This window comes from Urocampus carinirostris, chromosome 16 (genome assembly GCF_059441175.1).
Source record: "Urocampus carinirostris isolate Australia breed hairy pipefish chromosome 16, RoL_Ucar_1.0, whole genome shotgun sequence".
In the NCBI taxonomy this organism is placed as follows: domain Eukaryota; kingdom Metazoa; phylum Chordata; class Actinopteri; order Syngnathiformes; family Syngnathidae; genus Urocampus; species Urocampus carinirostris.
The window spans coordinates 29,360,485-29,376,662 of record NC_142364.1 but is presented as its reverse complement, the minus strand read 5'-3'; the positions used below and the strand labels follow the sequence as shown (position 1 = coordinate 29,376,662).

At 38.5% G+C, this 16,178-nt stretch overlaps 1 protein-coding gene across 9 annotated transcripts in view; it reads right to left on the bottom strand.

Moving 5' to 3' along the window:
- tcf4 (transcription factor 4) overlaps window positions 1–16,178 on the bottom strand; it is a 277,142-nt gene that overhangs the window by 189,127 nt on the left and 71,837 nt on the right. The window lies entirely within an intron of this gene.

Below are 16,178 nucleotides of genomic sequence, written 5' to 3'. Positions count from 1 at the left end.
GGATATGTCTCTTGGCCCAGGACCCTGGCCAAATGTTTTAACCCAATACGGTCGTTGACTCCAAAAGTTCGCCTACCCTTGTTTTAAATACTTACTCATATGTTTATTTGACAATAAACTGCCTTGCTTAACATACTAAATATCAGGGATGAGCAAACGTTTTGAGTAACGGGCCATATTGGGTTCAAACATTTGGCAGTGAGGCCAGGCTAGGAGAAAACAAAGATTGATTTGATTTGCTTGTACTGTTACTGCCAATACAGGATCTTAATCCGATACAAGTACAATACATAAGTAAGAAATATAACGTAAGCCTATCTGATTTTTTCATATTATCACTGAAATTTCAAGAAGACATATCTCCATTTATAGGGCATATTTCTTTTCTTTGTTTCAACAAAAAACATCACATCTATGCAAAAAGAAATGACAAAAATGGAGGTATGTCTTTTTGAGAACAGAATCATATGCGTGTATGAATAAATACACGTGTACTTGTCATATCAATTTTTGCATTTGTCTATAAATACAAAATGTAATCAAAAAAACTAAGTAATATGTTACGTCCCTTTTTGAGCATTAAAGTCTAAGTGTGTGTCTAATAAGGGGTAGCTGAGATTTTTTGCACGAAATTGGCAAAAAATCTTGATAAATAAGTAAAAAAATAGCATATACAGAAAAATATAGCCATCTATTTGACTGCTAGCCTTGATCTCAGTGAAAATGTATCCTTCATGGAGAACATTCTTATGAGGGGAAAGAAACAAAATGGGAAAAATGGGACAAAAGTGGTAGTAAACTAAATTTTATTTTATTCAAATAACCATTTTATATACATTACAATACCACATTTTTTGCGGCCAGAGTAAAAAGCCTGGCAGGCGGCATGTGGCCCATGGGCCATAGTTTGCCCATCTCTGCTGTGTATTGCCCCAATGGGGAAGGAATTCTTATAAAAACGATGATGAAGCAGTCCAATCGTGTCAAACCCAAAATTCCTAACCCTAACCCTAACCCTAACTCATTTTTGATAAGACCTCTATTGTTTGAACTTGCAACATGAAATACCTAACAAATCCTCCTTTCCTGCAAAAAAAAACCCCCACTAACGAACACCCCCCTTTTCCCTCTTAATGAATGCCAGGCTTAATTAGAGCACCATGATGTCAGAGCATTAATTATCAGTTGGCTTCATTTCAGGAAATAAACACTGTCTTCCTTTCTGATTTTCACTCTGCCTATCTCCATTTACCTCTGCACTCTATTCTCTTTATGCTTTCTCCTTTCTGCCCCGTTTTAGTTCACCCTTTTGCATTACATATTGTGTCAAAAGCTTTAAAGTCAGACTAGAAGTGACCTTATGAAGAAGCATTTCATATGTTTGCATACTTTTCTTAATCGGATAGGCATTGGTAACTTATGGTAGAGGTAAGATCGGGATAAAAGAGAAAAGCCTGACCGGACCCAGCCTGAGGGTATAAAAGCCCGAACCAGCATAAACCCAACAGGGTGACGGAGTCCGATGAAAACACAATTTTTCACATTTCATTTGTGGGGAGGGGATTTTTGCCATCTCTGACAACGAAAAGCCGGGTGCAAGGTGTGCAGCATGCAAGCTACACTGACTAACTTGAAAACGTGATATTTTCTGACAGCAAACGGCTTCCAAAGTTGTCAGAGTAGCATGCATACTGTGCAAACCTTTATAAAGAAAAAAAAACATAAAACACATGACAAGTGGATGATTAAAAAAAATCAGGGCGAGAGAGAGAGAGAGAGAGAGAGAGAGAGAGAGAGAGAGAGAGAGAGAGAGAGAGAGAGAGAGAGAGAGAGAGAGAGAGAGAGAGAGAGAGAAGCTTGGCCTGGCCTGGCTCGACTTTATGATTGACACTTTATGCCCGAACCCTCCCCAGGCCCAAGTTCTTACCTCTAACTCATAGCAATATGATGTCGGTGATCATTAATTTGATCATTTCTGTGACTTTTTAAAAGTTTGAAATGGAAAGTCACATAGTATACTAAGATACTTTACTACCTCTCCCAAAATTAGCATGTGTCAGGAAAAATTAAAATAAAGACTAATGTCAGTCACTATATTCTGTGTACATTGTTACAAAGAATGACAATACAAAGGAAATTATTATTATTATTATCATTATATGTCATTATTTTGCCTGAACCCCTCCCGCTCCACGTTTCTGAACTCCTTACTGTTACGGTGACATGAAGAGTATGCTGGTAGCACGCACTGGCTTGCCAGGCAGACCAGTTTGTTTACGTTTGGGAAACTCTGGGACCCACTAATAGCAGAGCGTTCTGTACTGTATGTTTGACTTCGTATCCTCACACGCCTTTGTAACTAGAGGCAATATTTCCCGTTTAGGTACTTCGTAACCTGAAACGTTCTTATGTAGAGACATTTGTAAGTAAAGGTACCACTGTACATCAGTACTGACCTAAGTTATTGTATATCAGTGGATTTGGACATCGCCCAAGAATTGATTCCACAGCAACAGCACATTTTAAAGATTTGCAATTACAAAGAGCATGTTTAATGGATGTATTACATATTTATTCTATAATAAATAAAACAAAAACACACGTTTTACCAAAGTAACTTGTATGTCTAATCACCCTTTTTGTACTATGTGTTTCTGTTGTCAGAACATTTTCATTATTTTTGTGTTTTATGTACATCACTTCCAAAAAGAAAATGTCTACATTCAGAGGTGACTTGTATAGTGCGTACTTATTTCCTTCAAGCTCTGAATGTAAATATTGTTTAATGCCTGACAAGAAATGCTTATTATTGCACCTGCTTTATTTTACATTATTATTGGAGATGTCAATTTTATCTTCATTGTCAAAACAACATACAGCACAGATGAAATTACTTCATTTTTTACAGCGTGCAAACATGCAATGAATATGGCACATTCCAACTAACAAAAAGGAGCATCGTTAAAAAAAGAAAACAAAAGTATGCATACAAAAATATAATGTTTCGAATAAAAAGTATGAGCAAAGTATAGCCGGAATATAAATGAACCAGTTTTGTCATTGAGGATCGTGTCTCATACCTCATATTTTCCGAATATGAAATAAGGTAAAAGTAATGACTCCATTCAGGGCTCCTAAGAGCATCCAAGTTAACCCTAAATAGCCACGAAACACATTTTCCTGATCACCAAAAACACATTCAAATAGTAATTAAGTACACTTCCTTATGACAAATCACAGTCACAGAACTAGTCCCTTTCTTGAAATTCTCAAACCAGCCAAGGGGGGCATTGAAAGTCATTGTGTCACTGCCTCAAGTTGTAGATAGACAGTAACTTCCGCTCTGTGCCAGTATCTCCTGCTAGTTCCTTCTGGCGTATCCAGAATAACCAAAGTCCATCATGAATAGTGGTTCGCAATTTTGAAAGAACCGTGGTCCCTGGTCAGTTTTATAGCCTCGATGTAGCAGTAATTTGTTTCAATAGCGTACAAATCGGAGATGATAACCGATCGAACTCCTTACTAGGTCACCCACACAAACACCATGCTCATGTTTGTCTATTATTTCCTGCTTCGTTTCAGTGGGCATCATTCTTCTCTTTTTCTCAGGAAACGTTTTACCATTTGCCTTTTTAAAGTAAATGTCTAGCCTTTCAAAAATGAGATGCAATAGGAGAAAACAAACTTGCAGCATAATACAAACAAGTGCAAAGGATCAAGCGTCTGATGGTAAGGAATGCATGCACAAACTTGTGGGTTGGCGGATTGATCTAATAATCAATATTATCATTACTAAGCAAGTATCTGATCGGACTGATACTATTGTGCGGGGACCAATTCTTTTAAGTCTATCCCGGAGTGTGTGACTGACAGGCACACTTTAGGCCCTTCTCTTTAACTGGCCACAAACTGGCCTCCTGCATCCTGCCTTTCCTACTGAAAGTAAAATGCAGCCACCCACCGCTACAAGAAGCTCAAAATGAAAGAAGAAATCAGGAAGGGCAGAGTAGAGTGGATTATTTTTTGGAGTAATTAAGTGGTCTGGTACTGTGGCAAAACCACACATTAACATAAAAACAAGAAAAAGCTCACCATGCAAGGAGCAACAAGCTGCAACTAAAAATGTTACGTTTCCCAAACAAAAACGTGTACAGACGCTCCCCTACTTAATAACATTCGAGTTGCGAAAAACGGTAGGTACGAACATTTTTTTCGGGATGTCGAAGAACATCCGGACATTGCTGTAAGTTAGATTTTGTATTTTGCACACTTTCCAAGTACAGGACAGTATTGTAGTGCTTCTTTCCGCCGCTACCGGCGTGTGGCGCAGTGAGAGCTCAACCAGCATCCACCCCGAAGAAGAAATCCAAATTCCTCGTCCTAGTTTGTGTGTAATGCGCTAAGAACTTTGACATTTTTAATGTTTAATATTTCATGCATCTATTCAATATGGTTGGTGTAAATTGTAAAGAGGAGGTGAGCCGTTTCATTTGAAATGAAAGTGGAATAACAAAGCTTGATGCGATTGAGAAAATGGTTGGATCGCTTTTTATCGGCCACTTTCTACCACTGAGGAGGAAGTTAAACTTTATGTATCTCTAATAGAGCATATTATTTTATTAAATGTTTGTTTTTCAGTACAAAATAATACAGGTTACTTATACAAGCCGTTAACATACTTATATAAACCTTAAACACACATTCCATAAAAAATATAGCACTGAGGCAAATTACGAACAAATTCAACTTACGAACGATCGTCCGGAATGTATCCCGTTCGTAAGTAGGGGAGCATCTGTAAATCCGTTGTCTCTCTGCAACAGAGCCAAAAAAAGCTTCTTTGTCGGAGCAGAGAGCCAATGAGTGAAGGAATGAAGGAAAATCAACACTTTATGTCTGCAATCAAAGGTATTTTATTCGTTTTGTTGACATTGTTATACAGTATTTGTACTTTCGTTACTTTTTGTTTGACTTTTTGGGATTTTGTTCTGAATCAGTTGTAATTGAAGTATTTATATCTAGTTTTCATACTGTTAGCTATTTAAGAAAAGGCGGGTTCAATAATTAAATGATCACGTCATTTCTAAGCAAAAAGTATCTGTATCAGATATGTCAAGGATCAATACTTCCCTGTGCTGACTTAGATTGGATCAATACCGAAAATCCTAGTGTCAGTTACCTCTATAGCAAACTGGGACGAGCTGATGCTAGCGGTGAGTGGTCTTGAGCAGTACCCTCTGGGAATGCTTTATGATTTCCTTTCGTTAGATTTTTGTTCAGAATAAACTTGTATATTGAAATTTTGTGTCTAGAGGCTCGTTTATAGAGGTGTGACAGTAATATAGAAATGCATCTTTGAAAAAAAGGATTTCAGGCACCAAGGAAATGATATATTCCTTTGAGGTGTGCAATGTAAATGTAGCCTCTGCTCCTTTCAGATGATGAAATAAAGTTCATCTTTGGCCTTTGGGAGCCACGCTTATGAGTGAAAAGCACTCTCTCGCTCTCTCTCCGTCGCTCCCCTCGCCCGCTCACGCTCACAATAAACATACTGTTTCGGGCTGCACATCTCTATATTTCTCTGTCACCTCTCACACACAAACAAGCACTTTCTGTCTCTCGCACACACATGCAGACGTACTCACACACTCATACTGTAGCGTGGCTGGCCAGATGGGACTCTTCCACATGACCAGGCCGATCAATCAACACTGAAGGGCCCAGGTGCTACTACGCACCATTTCACAGTCTGTCACACAGACACTCTCACACACAAACGTCCTACACTCACATAACAGCACAGACATGCATAGATAAAGATAAAGGACACGTATACACACACATGAAGGCAGCAAAAACTCACAGCCATAAACACACTGAGTGTAACATGTATGACCCGAGTTCAGTCTCTGGGGGGCCTCATCTGGATGGATGACGGACAGAAACACAGACTGGGAGATAAACTATGTAAATATCACCCAAAACACTGTATTTTATGTACAATAAAAGTGCACTGGATTATAAGGCGCACTCTCAAGAAATAATCTTTTGTGATATTTTTCTCATATGCATCATTATTGTCACACGCTGCTGCCCATCATTGCTGAGACCCAGCTCATCTCTTAAGCGGCCAGATGATAAAGGTGCTGTGTGCGAGTCATATCAAGAATTTGCACCTGCTACTGGTAACATGGAAACCAGTATCTGTTTCATGTGGGGGATGCCGCCAGGTTTTACTTGCCCAAGAGACAACACAGTGAAAGGTTCCCCTTTGAATCAGGTGGTTGAGTTGATGTGCAGGCGGACTTAGTCTACAGGTATGATCTGGCCTAAAAATTCAAGCCCGGCCCGAACCAGGACTGCGGGTATGAAAGCCAGATCCAGCCCCAGTCCGACCGATTACATTGATTTGCAGGACTGAGTCTAAAGCAACCTAGTTTTTTATTTTTTTTATTTTATTTTATTTTGTTTTTTTTGGGGGGGAGGACTCTGGGAATAGAAAGGTGATTGATGATAACATATTAAAACCTGTCACTTGTAACGAACGTTAAACAGGACTGTAGCCCTTTCTTTTTATTACATAGCATAGGTTACAAAAGCAGATCCGCCCTAAGGATGTGGAACTCAAAGAACTGCAACATGATTGACCAATAGTGACAATAATGTATTAGTCAAAACAACAAACTACCTTGTGCAATAATAGTCAAAATAACAAACTGGCATCCTATAAAATCTCCCTTGGAGGTGTCCAATGATTGAAACTGAATAAACTTATTGGTATGTGCCCTTTAAATGATCAAATATATGCTCTGGTAAGCTCTGTTTTTCCTATTATTAATCTATAGTAGTGCGCAAGCTAAATAATTAATTACTTAAACCAATATTTTGTGTGCTTCGCTGTCTAAATGTTTTTATTTTTGTGTTTCAATTCATTGATTACCCTCATTTTAATACATGGATCTGTACTTTGTATTCTCACACACCGCTGCCCGACAATGCTGAGATAGGGTTAATCTCTAAAAAGCGTAATGGCGCTTAACAACTAAAAAAAACATTGACCAGATAATGAAGATGCTGTATCCGACTCAGATCAGGAAGCTTCTTGTGCTACTAGTAACCTGGGAAATCAGTACTATCTGATTAATGTGGGGGAGCGAACCCTGTCCCTCCAAAAACAGCCTTGAGAGGGGTGGGCTCGAACCTGAACCTGAAACTTGCAATAGAGGTAAGATTGGGCCCGAAAAAAAACAAGCCTGACCCGAACAAGCCACATGGGTATTAAAGCCAGACCCTGCCCAAGCCCGACCAACTAAGTTGATTTGCAGGTCCAAGCCCAAGGCAGACCCACCATTTAAAATTTTATTTGTGAGGACACGGGAGGAGGAGACATGCTTTAGGTTAACAAATTATAGCCCGTCTTTTGCAACAAATTCTAAGTTAACAAGACTGTATACACGTTTACAAATTATATGTTCTTGTGTCTGCAGAGGTGACATTAATCAGCAAAGTTTCCATTCTTAACTGATTATTTTAAGAGTTTGCAGGACAATTTTAAGGCTAGCCGTCATTCTAGCCCTGGAGGCACCAAACATGTCAGAAAAATTTACCTCACTATTTTTTCGCCTGAAACACGATCAGTCTTCAGTATATTAAAAACAACAACTTGAGCTTGTCTCAAACAGAAAGTGGTAAACTTTACCAAAATGGAAATGCAATGCCATTGTTGGAGTGGTTTATTCACGTACAAAGACATAGTCTTGCATTCAAGAAAGCAGCCTTAGACTAAAACACTAGTCTCGAGTCAAGTCTAAAGCATACATCGGCAGTGTTGGAATGCATTCCAAGCCCTAATCCTTTGCACTTCCCTCCCTTAAATTTCCTTTTCCATTTATTTTTTTAAAGATTTTAAGTCTCAGAGTTGTTCCAGGAAGTCTTTAAATGCTGCAGGACCGATTCTGCCTTGGGTCAGGAACTGTGTTTCAATGAACTGATTTTATTTTCGCATAGACTTTTACATATCAGCACTCCACTTTATAGGAGACCTATGATTAGGATGTCAGATTCAATTACACAGACAATTTCCATATGAGACACAGCCCCTTCCGAATACACTACAGTTACCTTTACATGACCGTGTTTGCTTACTTTCAGTATGAGACAATCAAACCTAAATTGATTTATCCATAATTCTCTGAAGTAAACTTAAAATTTCTACTTTTTATCAGTATCAATTCATCTAAAGTGGGCTATTGTTGTTTACAAACCAATAACCAGGATAAAGTTACTTATAATATTCTTTTGAATTATGTTAAAAAGTTTGAACAGAGGGCATCACGGCGGCGGAGTGGTTAGCGCATGTGCGGCACAGTGAGGTCGTGGGAACCTCCTGCGTGGGTTCAAATCCAGCTCCCGGCCTTACTGTGCGGAGTTTGTATTTTCTCCCCGTGCTTGCGTGGGTTTCCTCCGGGCACTCCGGTTTCCTCCCGCATTCCAAAGACATGCATTTCAGGTGAATTGGCCGGTCCAAATTGTCCCTAGGTGTGACTGAGCGAGTGAGTTGTCTGTCCCCGTGTGCCCTGCGATTGGCTGGCAACCAGTTCAGGGTTTCCCCTGCCCACTGCCCGATGATTGCTGGGATGGGCTCCAGCACCTCCGCGACCCTACTGAGGATAAGCCGTGCAGCTGATGAGATGAGATGAGATGAGTTTGAACGGAAAACAAAGAGTGGTTTGAGTAATACATTGCGAAATTAAAAGTTACCTTAAAATGCTGACTATAAGCCACAACTTTTATCCCAGACTTTCAGCCCTGCGGCTTTTGCACAGATGCGGCTAATTCTTGCATTTTTTTCTAAGGTAAGAGTGAGATACTTCAATCACATGTGTTAAGGAAGATGCGAATTTAATGTAACTTCGCGCTTTGTGCATGAACAGACCCTCATCATAGAAAATGTTGAAGACGGCCGCGGGACGTACTGAGGAGATATGCCGGCTTTATAATTTTCGAGTATCTTGTTTCAGACTAATCGTGATGATGGTCATATCTTGCATTCCAAGAGTTCAAGCTTTCCGATGATATGTGACATCATGTATTTTAGCAACTGGTGAAATTGTACGGACACATATTCGTTTATTAGTCCGGTGGCCCACCGGCAGGCCGTAAGAACATTAAGGGGTTAAGGAACCGTAAATTATGAAGAGTGTTTTTTTGTAGTGTCTTTCTCTGTAAATATCTCATGTTTCAATGTGGGCACATGCCGCTTATAGTCAGGTGCGGCTTATGTATGTGCAAAATACTTTTTCCGTTAAAAATGTAATGGGTGCGGCTGCTAATCAGGTGTGCCTTAAAGTCCTAAGTTTACAGTGTGTAAAATACAGAAATGGAGTGTGTATTCATTAAGTTGCACTTGTTTTCAGTTGCACTACACAATACAGCGATAAACAAACGATGATAAAGCAAGGGGTTGCTGTAATGGATTTAAACCAGTAGATGCCCATTCAAGAAATTTTGGGGGATTTCCTTGGGTTGACATCCACTTTAATTCGGCTTTTTTTTTTTTTTCAAATCAAAATACATATCCCTCTGTTTACCATTGCCACACTGACCTCCCTTGAACCATTTTTAGCGCAAAGACCCAGACACAGCAGGGACCGACAGGAGCGTGACCTTGGCACCATACCCAGCTGAGGTAAGGTGTGCCTCGGGTAGAGATGGAGACAGGTGTGCCAGAGAAGACAGGGACGACATATGATGAAATAGAAGAGGAGGACGTGGAGAAATTAAAAAAGAAATTCCAAATGTAAAAGCGGGAAAATAAATGGAGAGGGACAGAGAAAATGATCAGGAAAGAGAGGGAGAGGCAGTGAGAGAGACTTCTATATATAAAGTATCCAGATGTGACCTCTGCAGAGGGGGTCTGGCCTCATGGCTCAACACTTATTAATAAGGTCACACAGAGGTGGGACAGGCGGCTGACTCACTGCATTTCAAGCAAACAATAAGAGGAAGGGGATGGGCTCAAAATCAACAAACAGCCTTTCAATACATTAACCTTTCGGCTTTTTCGCATGCTTGTTATAGAACATTTCTCTCTGTAGTTCATGAAACTTGACCTTTAAGAAATTGTAGCTTCTGTGAGAGGCGTGGTTAAAGAATTTGAAAATCCAAAAAGGTTAATTATGCAAAAACTGGGGACATTTATCAGAGAACTACTGAACAGCTTGATCGACAAGAAAAACGTATTTCAATTGAATTGATTGAACTGAATTATCTTTATCTTCATTGATACCAATAAGAAACTTAAAGATAAAAATATGATCAAAGTATGTCAGGGCTGATAGGTAAAACTATACACAAGGTAGTGCTTGGAGACTAACCTTAGTTGTAATAGTGCAATGAAAAATAGTGCAGCGTAACTGCAGTGCAATATCATTTAGCAGAAACAAGTCGCCACTTTTCAATGCAACAGGCAAGAAATTATATTGTCTTAGAGTTATTTTGACATATACAATAATTTGCTAGTTTTTTTTCAACTTTCAAACATACTAAAAGAGTGACATTATCTGCCAATGGCACTAGTTTTCAATTGAGTTTTACAAGAAAACACCCCAATGAATAGATGTCTTATTTGTTACGGCTTATGAAATTGCAACTAAATTGACCTGAAGAAAACTTAAAGGGACATTGTGTATTATTTGGCGCCTCCGAGTGTTAAAAAAAACATCATGCATTACGGAAAGAGGGAAATTATAACTTGAAGGGCTGTAGTAAATTCAAAATCCCAAAGGTAAGAACAACCAGGAAAAGTATGTGTGTGTTTGTGTGGAGTCAAACTTTGATACATATTACAAGACGAAATCAAACAATGTCCAACTATTTACGTGTTCAAATTCAAACACAAAAAAAACATTACTGGCGGAATACAGAGATGAAGAAAATGGGACATGAGTGATACGGGAGATTGGAAACACTGCATTTAAAACTATGGTTAAGTTTGTTGTTATTGTTGCTATTATTATATCATAACTGTTATTATTAATATTATTGCTATTGTTGTTATTATCAGTGATGTTTGGTGACTAGTGGCTTTATGACGTTGAGGGATGGGTATGTTAAAGTTAAAACTTTTATGAACTATATGTTGGCTGGCAGAATTAAACAAATAAAAACAAGCATTATGGTAAATAAAATTTATTAGCATTGGTGATGGCCCAAACGCCACTCGCCCTGGCTGGGCTACCGGCCACATACACTGCGCGCCCCCGCGTGTCTAGTTAACTTTAGTCACACAGGAAACAGATATACACCGGAAATGCAACTTCAAAATAAGAGTACAAAACTGATAAACGTACAAGACATTAGACGGATTATTGAACCGTTACTTCATGTGTGTGTGAGAAAGATTGTTTTTATATTTAGGAATATAAAAACAAGTTATATTCACACAGTGAATACTGAGAAATGTTACAACCAAAACGACCACCCTATCAGGGTATTACGATGATTAGTGTATAAAATATGTGACTATTGTTATTATTATCATTGTTGATATCTGACCTATGTAATGTGTGTATCCTTGAGATTGTGTTGTAAGACACAAAAGAGGAGCTATCTATAGAATGTAAATAATAGGGAAGATGAACGGGAAGGGAAAATAAGCATCTGCTTCATACCACCCTTTTTCGATATGTCAACATTATATTGTTACCAGCTCGGTGGCCTTGGGGGTATGGTGCCCGCCCCGAGACTGGGAAGTTGTGGTTCAAGCCTTGGCCGAGTCATACCTAAGACTTGGTACCCGTTGCCTCCCTGCTTGGCGTTCAGCATTAGGGGTTGGAATTGAGGGGTTTGGTCACCTAATGACTCCCAACACCTCAGTTGGGTTGAGCGAGGGGGCTGGGAATCCCCTCCTCTGAATCAATCTCCCAAAAAGTGTTAGAAATGACTCTAGCCACCTCCCATTGTTTTTGTCCCGTTTTTATTTTAATGTTTGGAATAAAATTTTCATTCATTCATTACACAATATGAATATTTATATGAATAATAAGCAAAAACACATATTATATAAATGGGCTTTTTTTGATACTTGTAGGTAAAAAATGTGTGCTCTTATTTTACAAAACATGAGGCTCACCTAGATGGAGTGGACATGATTACCCGCCATCTTGTTGCCAAGGGTATCTCAAAAAACAAAACATCTTGGAAATGGGTTGGCAGAAAAATTGAGTTGAAAAAATGTTCACATTGACTTTCCGTAGTTTGTAATCTTCCTTGGGCTCATTGCTGGTGGCACTACAAATCACAGTGACATCTAGAGGTCAAATGGAACACACTGTCCCTTTAAGGTCATTCAATTTAAAATGATAAACTAATCTATTATAAGATTATTGATTACACATTGAAGAAGGCGATCACACACTCTAACAGTTACTGTCAAAATTCTCACACAATTGAAAATGTCAGCCATTTGAAGTTTTTGGGACATGGGATGGGCGATGCCAATGTAAAGAATTCTAGTCTAGGTGAGGGGTGTCAAAGGTTTGAGATGTTTCCCTCCTCCGGCACACTTGAATCATATAATCACCGTATCAGCAAGCTCTTTTTATATTGCAAAATTATCCTGATCGTTTCGATTAACAAGACAGACTCCAAAACTCCTTTATTAAATAATTTGTACTCGATCTAATTATTTAACACCTCCAATGTGACCTGCAACAGACCTATTGTTTGGCAGTTGAATTGGTGAGTTCTGATTTTTTCAAAATGCGCCCTGGGTCCTATACAATGGTTATCAACAATTTCGGTTGTATGTATAAAGCCTTCCGTATGTCATCAAAATTAAAACAGCAGACGGTTGACAGAAATCTTTGAAGTAAAGTAAAAGTGGTGATTTTAACATTTCCCCTTTTGTGAAAATTCAGCCATGCAAAAGGTTCATTTAATACTAGCGAACATGGTATGATGTAATCTGTTAACGTGGTTATGAAACAAAATTGAAAAGCTTCCCCACATTTTTCAAAAATATTATTTCTTTTTCTCCCCAAATTGCATCTCTTTACATATGAAACATTGAAAAATATTGAAAGGGTGCCTGCTGATGGACCTATGAAAAGTACATGGTCGATTTATGCAGTTGGCTTCCCTTTTTAGTTTTGGGAAAACAAATCGTGGCATCCCCTTTTCCTCTCAGTACTTTGGGGCTGCATGTTGTTCAAACAACAATCCGAAGGAGGTCACATCAAAGGAAGACAGTCTTTTTCTTTCTTTGCATGTTCGTTTATTTCTGGGTTTTGCAACGGGTGAAACAAGCACTAGGGTTGAGCAGTCCCTTTTTAATTACAATTTTAAAAAAAGATAAAAACTAAATATTATGGGCTTGTATGCTCAGAGTAAGGTGGTGATTTTTTCACAAGTGTGCTTTAAAAATGTCAGACCAAAGTTAGATGAAAATTCCCAAAGCACCAGCTTAACACATGTCCTTCTTACAGACTGAATCCTGCATGTGGTTTGACAATACTCATGTCTTCCCTCTCAACAGTAAATCAGAACACCACGTAGACCAAAGTAGAAACAATATGACAAGTATATGAACGGATATATTGTGAATAAAAGAGAGAAATAAGTATAATGATACCGCTACATACATTTTTTTTTTGTTCTCAGATCTTGCTCGTATCTAAAATTTCTTGTATCTCGAGTGAATTTTCTCAATACAAAATAATTGGAAATCAATTAAATCGTTCCCAGTCTCTATATTCATCTAAGTTGACCCTAATGAGCTACAAAACACATCTTCCTGATCAGTAAAAACGCATTCAAAAAAAATTTGAGCATAACAATTATAATAACATTATATATTATATTTTAAGCCCTGCACCACGCCAAATGGATGGGTAACGTGTTGAATACCCGGTAGCTGGCTTTTGGTTCTGAAGTTTCATACAAAAGAAAACTGATTCCTGACAAAAATCCAAATTGAATATAAATTTAGTATGTCTGTGTAGCTACTCCTCTTGCACTATCGGCACTATGGTATGGTAAAATACTATACGTAGCCATAATACAATACAACTTTTACTTATATCTGTACATTCGAGGAAACTGTGCGGGTCAGATGTATCGACATTTCGTTCTGTATACACGTGTACTAGAATGACAATAAAGTAGATCTGAATCTGAATCTGAATCTGAATTTCTTAAGATGGGTAAGGCCTTAAATGATTAACACAATAAAATTATTAGTCATGGCTTATTTAAAGAAAATGAGATAAGATAAATAATACAGTGTCATGATGTTTAGATTTACTTTAAAATGTAATGAGGGAAAAAAACCCAAAATGTGCTACAGTTGGATCAATACCAGTGAGTCTCAAGCACTACTAGGCACAAATGTAGAAATGTCAACAATTGTTTAGGACATGCAGATCATTTGCTGCTTATATATTTTAGGGCAGTCATATAGAAAAATAATAAATGTGTTCCCCACATAACTTTTAAACTAAAAGACAACACTGTTTTCAGTTAGGGAGTGGGTTGCACCTGTTGTGGATTCAGTCCACGTATAAAGTAAATATGAAAAAAATGATGATCTGCATTTATATAGCACTTTTCAAGTCAATGACTTCCCAAAGCGCTTTATATGAAGTGAAACCACATACAAACACGAACCTCAAATGAATTCATAACAATGAACACAATGTACGAGCACATAACCTAATGCAACAAATTTCAACTGGTCTGCACTTCAACTGAAACATCCCACATACTGCTGGGGGAAAAAAATCAATGCTAATGTCACAAAGCACTCTCTGAAAAAAAGGATCTATATTCATAAAAAATGAAAAATAAATAAAAATGCATCATCTGAAAACATCAGTGTGGATTTCGTGGGTGCAGTTCCACACATCTTTTCATCGCTAGATCACTAGGGGGTTGTGGGTGTGTGTCTGTGCGGTGTGTAAAGCAGCAGATTAATCTAGTAGGGTCGCTGAGATGACACTAATCCCTTCGTTGATTATCTAGAGCATAACATCACTCTAATCTGATGTGTGTGGGGGGGTTAAAGAACGATAGACAAGGTTAGAGTGGGTAAAGCAAAGAAAGAACACGAAGAAGAAACAGACAGCACATATAGGTTGAGTCTGGGACTTTCCCTCTCTCTCTCTCTCTCTCTCTCTCTCTCTCTCTCAAATATCAAAGTTGCGCAAACACAGCATTCGACAACATTCATGTTTTTGGTATCACCCAACAATTCTGCTACTGCGGTTCGATTCCCCCAAAATTCGAACATGGTTTGGAACACCGAAACTTCAAAACGATTTTAATTTCAGAATTCGGATCAAACGTTGGGTCACAAGAAAACTTCACTAACTTTCCAACAAAAATTGCCAGAGAAAAAACTTTACAGAGTCATCAACACAAGCCAGAAGATCATCAGCTACACACTGCCTGGTCTGAAGTACTTTGTTGGCTCATCATACTGCAACAAAGACAAAAACATTATAAAAGACTCCTCTAAACCCAGCCACCAACTCTTTTAACTTCTGACCCCTGGTAGATGCTAAAAGTCTCTTAAAACAAGGACAAACGGGAACAGAAATTGTTTCTTCCTCAGTGCTGTGTCTTGCGCCTAATTTGGGGATTTACGTTGCTGCAAAATGTTATTGCACTACTTTTCATTGTAGTATTGTTACGATGCACAATTTTTTCATTGCACTCACTGCATTCATTATAATTTAGGCCGAATCAGAAAACAGTGTGCAAATCAGCGCTTTTGGCACCATAAAAATAGTGTGATAATTACATAACCTCTAATGCCTTATCACATGTTAGTTTAACCACTGGTGGTTTTGTGGTTAGGTGTTGACGCTTTTACTGTTGCAATCCGGATTCAATTCCCGTTGCTTTTTCAACACTCTCACCGCTGATACTAGGGTTCAATTCCAAATGCAAACAAGGTTTGGTCAGAGAGAAACGGCTATAGAACAGAAATTACGGCATATTCAAAATGGTCGACACATGCTTAGTCCCAAGATAAAGGATAGATACCGCCATATACAGTGCATTCATGCAAGCCTGTTAAAAGCAAAATTCTGACAAAAGCTGAAAGATCTGGTATTCAGATTGAGACAATATACTTGGCTTCATGGTGTCCACCAAGTTGAAGAGTGGCAGAATAG